We start from the raw sequence: 6,280 nt of genomic DNA, 5'->3' as shown, positions 1-6,280 counted from the left end.
CTGCTGCCGGAGGGGTCGGAGGTCAACAGCTTCAGCAGACTCTTTCACACGGGTGGGTGGGTTTTCAGGATTCTCCTCCATATTTCAAATTAGTTGAATTATTATTAGTAGTAGTATTTATTTATTTCATTAATGCATTTGTCAGGAAACAGAAACATGACTCTTTCTACCATATTTACCTATTTTCCTTTATATACTTTATAATATAAAATAATAAACTTTGAATATATATATTCAAAGTTTATTATTGTGTGTATATATATATATATATATATATATATTCAAAGTTTATTATTGTGTATATATATATTATGTATATATATATATATTCAAAGTTTATTATTGTGTATATATATAAATATATATATATATATATATTATGTATATATATATTCAAAGTTTATTATCGTGTATATATATATATAAATATATATATTATGTACATATATATATAAGTTTATTATTTAATATTATAAAGTATATAAAGGAAAATAGGTAAATATGGTAGAAAGATTCATGTTTCTGTTTTATACATTTATATATACATATATATATATATGTATATATATATATGTATATATATTAACGATATAGGGGTAAAAGGTCAGAGTTTGAGCAGTTTTCTTCCATATTTCTAATAATAATAATAATAATAATAATAATAATAATAATAATAATGATAATAATGATAATTATTTATTTATTTATTCATTAATTAATTTATTCATTCACTTTATTTTTTCAGGCTCACCACAGGATTTTCCTCCATATTTCTAATAACAATAATAATAATAATAATAATAATAATAATAATCCATCCATCCATTATCTGTAACTGCTTATCCTGTTCAGCGTCACGGGGGCTGATTAAAAAATAACAATAATTATTATTATTGTTGTTGTTGTTGTTATTATTATTGTTATTATTATTATTTATTTTATTAAATGCATTTGTTAGGAAACTTTGAATATATATATATATATATATATATATATATTCATAACTACATTCCTGTTTACATTCCTGTACACCTGTCTACCACAAATAATTTATATATAATTGAATTTATGTATGTTATATTTTATCTCTATATTTTCACTTCTGTGCTATTTTATGTCTCAAATTCTCATATTTTACTTGTGTGATTTTTCTTTTTATACATATTCAATAAGCGTTGTTGGAGGAGCTTGAATCTGAGAACTGCTTCTCTGTAATCGTTGTACATATGACAATAAATAACTTGAAACTTTCCATCTGCAGTCCCTGTGCATGTCAACACAAACACTACAAAAAAATAATTAATATAAATACAAGTTGAAAAACAAAATAAATAGCTGCAGTGTCCCATAGTCACATCTTAGTCATACATCCCTATACCGTATAAAGTGCCTCTCACCCCCTTCGAGCTATAATTAATCAGATTAATCAATTCATTTTGATCGTTGACTCATCATTTTAGTCATTCTTCATGCAAATGTTAAAAGACTCACTTGTTCCAGTTTGTTAAATGTGAATATCTGCGGCTCTCTTTTTGTTTTGTTGTTGTTTTTCTTAATAATAAACTGAATGTTTTTGTGTTTTGGACAAACTAAAGAACGAATTAGCATTTGTTAACTTGTTCTTTCGTATTTCATCTTGAACAAGATGCTTCTGTTGGTTCTACATATCTGTTTACTCTGGACTTATTTTTTGTTTCTTTTTCTCTTATTTATTTTCTCTTACTACTGGTTATGTTTGCTTGTGAGTTAATATTCTTTGTTCATTTGTTGTTTTATTTTGCTTTTGATGAGTAATAATGTCATTTTTTAAATTTGTTTGAATAGTGGAGGACTCTCCTGCACTGAAATGACTAAACTACTTTGTGATATTATGATGGACATTTTTACTATTTTCTGATATTTTATTTAACATTTATTTAACCTTTAGGAGTAAAGACTCATTGAGATTTAAAATCTCTTTTTTTAAGAGCGTCCTGGCCAAGATAGGCAGCGGCACAGTTACACGGTTGCACACATGAAACAAACAATTTAAAATGAAGACAAAGAGCAAATTACAGAATTATAAGGTATAAAAAAAACATTCAACAGCCAGATGTGCTTATTTCCAAATCTTTTAAAAGCATTATTCTATAGACAAAAGCAATTAATTGATAAAAAATAAGCAGCAGGTAAATTGATTATGATAATAACTGTTAGTTGCCACATTAATCCAGCTGCCATCACAATAACCGTCACCTTCTCCACATAAACAAAACATTAAACTGAAGCTGTCTCATGCATCTGTAAGTATACTTGCAGTGACTGCTTTCTTATAACATTTCTTTTGGAAATGACAGGTAAATCTATGGAAGTCTGCACATGTTTATCTGGAGTTTAATCTGTTCCTTAATGTCTTTTAAATGAACAGAGCTTCTTTAACAGACTCTTCTCTCCTCTTGAAGTTGACCTTGAGGATCATTCTGCTCGGAGCGAAGCTAAACAAAGACTTTCAGAAGAGGAGGTTCAGAACTCAGAGATATTTTCACCGTTACAACAACAGAACCGTCTAAAACAGCGGGTCATCACCTTTTCTATCATTGAGTAAACTGACTAAGTGACTTACTGTATTTTATAGATATTTCCTATTATATTCAATGCATATCAATCACAGTTAACCCAAATGGTGAATGCAATGGGAAGTTTGAGTAAAACGAGCGATTTAAGAAGAATATTTGTGAATATTGCATCAGAGAGTTGCAATTTGCAGAGTTTTCCTGTTATTTAGGAACATTTAATGCAAATCTCTGCCTGTATTATGTATTCTTTTAATTTTAACAATCATAAATACTTAATAGGCTTCTTTTTTGCTGACAAATTCATTGTTTCTCGTAAACTTCTGACGTTATTCTCATAATATTATGATATCATTTTTTTTCCCCTCAATGTGGCCCTAATACTCCGTCGTACACTGGAAACCTGAGCTCCTCTCTAAAGTCAAAAGCTTTCTCACTATTTGCACCAAAATGCCCGACCTCCCTTCCTCTTTCTACTCAATTATCTCCGTCCATAAATGACTTTAGGAAACAACCAGAGAGGCTTTAAAGTGACTTTCTTCATGTGACCGTGTGCTCAGATTGAGGGCGAGCCCGTCGTCGTCTGATGCTCTCTGAAGCACTTTAGATCACTTCATGGTTGATTTTATCATCTCCTCCGGATGAATCACCTGCAGCAGGTGTGTCTTTTCAAAATCCTCCTCAATGAGATCTACTTCCTGTTTACTGGATGAATTAAAGAGAGAGAGAGAGAGAGAGGCTGAATCAGATGCAGCTCTCTGTGTGTGTATTTAGAGCTGCTTAATAATGAATCACCCACACAGTCATTTCATACTCGCACAGATTCGGGATATTCAGGATGTTGTAGTTGTTTATTCATGCTGGTTGAATGCATTCGGTGTGTGTGTGTGTGTGTGTGTGTGTGTGTGTGTGTGTGTGTGTGGTGAGTCACAGATCAGTTGAGTGGGATGTTTACAAACCCCCAGGCGCTCTCTCTCTCTTTGTTGACACATAATGCAGCCACTGACATATGCACGCTGTGATTTATGTGTTTGTGTGTGTGTGTGTGTGTGTGTGTGTGTGTGTGTGTGTTTTAATGCATTGACAGCGTTTGACAGTAATCTATGAAATGAGGCTCCAGCTGCATCTCAAACACTTTTCAGATGTCTCGCAGGAAATAATCATGATTATGATTGTGATGATGATGATGATAATGATGATGATGATGATGATGATAATAAAATAAATGATGAAGGTGTGATGAATAAAGATCTATTCCAGTCTATTATATGCTGGTTTTCATGATGAACCCATGATGAGTAGGAGGATGAAAATAATGATGGTAATGACAATGAAAGTGGTGAATTTTTATTTGAAAGTAGATTGTTATATATGTAAGGGATAATGTACAGTGAGCATCGCCCTGAAGGAGTTTCTTTCACAACAATGACCCGCTAGCTGTACATTATCCCGCTTATTACACGGCTACTTACTGAAGAAATCAATAATTTGACACAAAAACGGTCCACCAGAGTCCGACATCAGAACTGTGCCCATAGCAACGGTCTGTTATACATAGTAACGGTCTGTTATACAGAAATAACAGACCACAGAATGCCATAATTGACCAATCAGAATCAAGTATTCAACACAGCCGTGTAATAAACAATGATATTTCAGACAGCTTTAGGACGCTCCTTGTCCTGTTTCAACATGACGATGCCTCCAGCTCCATAAAGAAATAGTTTTCCCAGTTTGTTGTGGAAGAATTTGACTGGTCCTGACCTCAACCTCATCCAACACATCTGGGATGAACTGGAGCACCAACTGGGAGTAAATCCCTGCAGCAGGTTTTACATCTGATGGAAAGAGCAGCACATGCAACAGTATCACATATGGGTGTGTATGTTTGATATAAACTGTTATAGATGAAGGTTATAACTGATGTTAACGAAGAAGAACAGCTGTGATCAGACGAAGCTGCAGTCACTGAAACTATTGATAAGAGTTCACAAAGAGTACAAGTGGACAAACTCGTCCCAACATGTTCATTTATAAACTGAAGTTTTTACCTTTTTGTGGCTCTGCTGATTCAGATCTTTCACTTAAATAAAAGTAGTAACAACAAGTGTAGAAATACTCTGTTACAAATAAAAGTCCTGCATTCAATATCTTACTTAAGTAAAAGTGCAAAAGTATTAGCATCAAAATATACTTAAAGTACCAAAAGTAAAAGTACTCATTATGCAGAATAATTTATATTATATTATATATTATTTGTTTTATATTATTATATTAGAAATAGTTTGGAGAAAAAAAAAGTATTTTATCAAATAAATAAATACATGTTAATAATACATTTGGTGGAGTACAAATTAATTTTAATTACCTTATATACTGCTGGTTAGCTTAATCTTTAATGATATATCATAACTTATTAGTTGATTTATATTTTGTATTATTATTAATCTGAATCTGCAAAGTTATGGAGGACTAAAGTGGCCCTGCCATTATAATAAATAAATAAATCAATAAATCAATAAATCAATAAATCAATCAATAAATAAATAAATAAAAACAGAAAGAATAAAATGGGAAATAATTAAGTATCAAAATATATGAATAGAAAAATAAGTAATTTGTCAGATAAATACTTTTTTTTCTGTTTCTGTGCATATTTATTTATTTTCAGATTAACCTGCACTGCAATTTCTTTCTTTCTCTCTTTCATTCTTTCTTTCTTTCTTTCTTTCTTTCTTTCTTTCTTTCTTTCAAAACAAACAAACAAACAAATAATTAAATAAATTAACAATTATTGACAATAACTTGATTTTAATTTAATAATTAATAATGATGATTAACTGCTATGAGTTCAGTCTAACTGGCTGCAGGATCACATGATGTCTGTTTGTCTCCATATTGAGGTCAGTCTCTCTGCTTTTTGTCTTGTAGCCTGCAGAGACTCATCCTTCCACTTCACTGCCGCCACCGCCTCCTCCTCCTCCTCCTCCTCCTCCTCCTCCACCCACTCATTTCAAAGATATGGATTGTAAAATTTCATACATTTTGAAGACACTACAGGTGAATAGGATAAAACATTTAACTCCCCCAGTTGATTACTGACATTGAGACAATTAATTTTTGTATTACAAGTTTTTTGAAATGTTATGTTTAATATGCAAATGAGGCATTATCTTATGAAATATGTGCTATTTTTCATACATTTTCAGAACAAAAAACTGAACATTGGATAAAGCCAGGTTCAAAATTCTTGTTGACATATTAGAGTCAAAGGTTTTTGCACAGGGGATTTTGGATATCTCTTTTTATCACATTTTATAAATCAGAAGATACTGTCAACAGCCATTAAAAATCGATTTTTGCCATGTTTTTGGGAATATAATTTTGTATAAATCAGGCTATGAATGATATATGAACAAACCCCTCTGTAAAAACCTTCAGAATAAAGAGAGGAATGAAACTGGAAAGTTTGGTTTATATAAGTGCTAGTGAAGTGGAGATTTCTGGCTCGGAGTCTGAGAAAAAACAATTTTAAAGATATGGATTGTAAAATTTCATGCATTTTGAAGACACTATAGGTGAATAGGGTAAAAAAAATAACTGATAGATATCACGATGAAACTTCCCCATTTGATTACTGACATTAAGTAAGTTTTCTGAAATATTATGTTTAAATATGCAAATGAGGCATTATCTAACGGTAACTTTTGGTGAATTTAGGAAAATCT

This window comes from Sebastes umbrosus, chromosome 23 (genome assembly GCF_015220745.1).
Source record: "Sebastes umbrosus isolate fSebUmb1 chromosome 23, fSebUmb1.pri, whole genome shotgun sequence".
NCBI lineage: Eukaryota > Metazoa > Chordata > Actinopteri > Perciformes > Sebastidae > Sebastes > Sebastes umbrosus.
The sequence above is the reverse complement of the archived record's forward strand: the minus strand, read 5'-3'. Positions refer to the sequence as shown.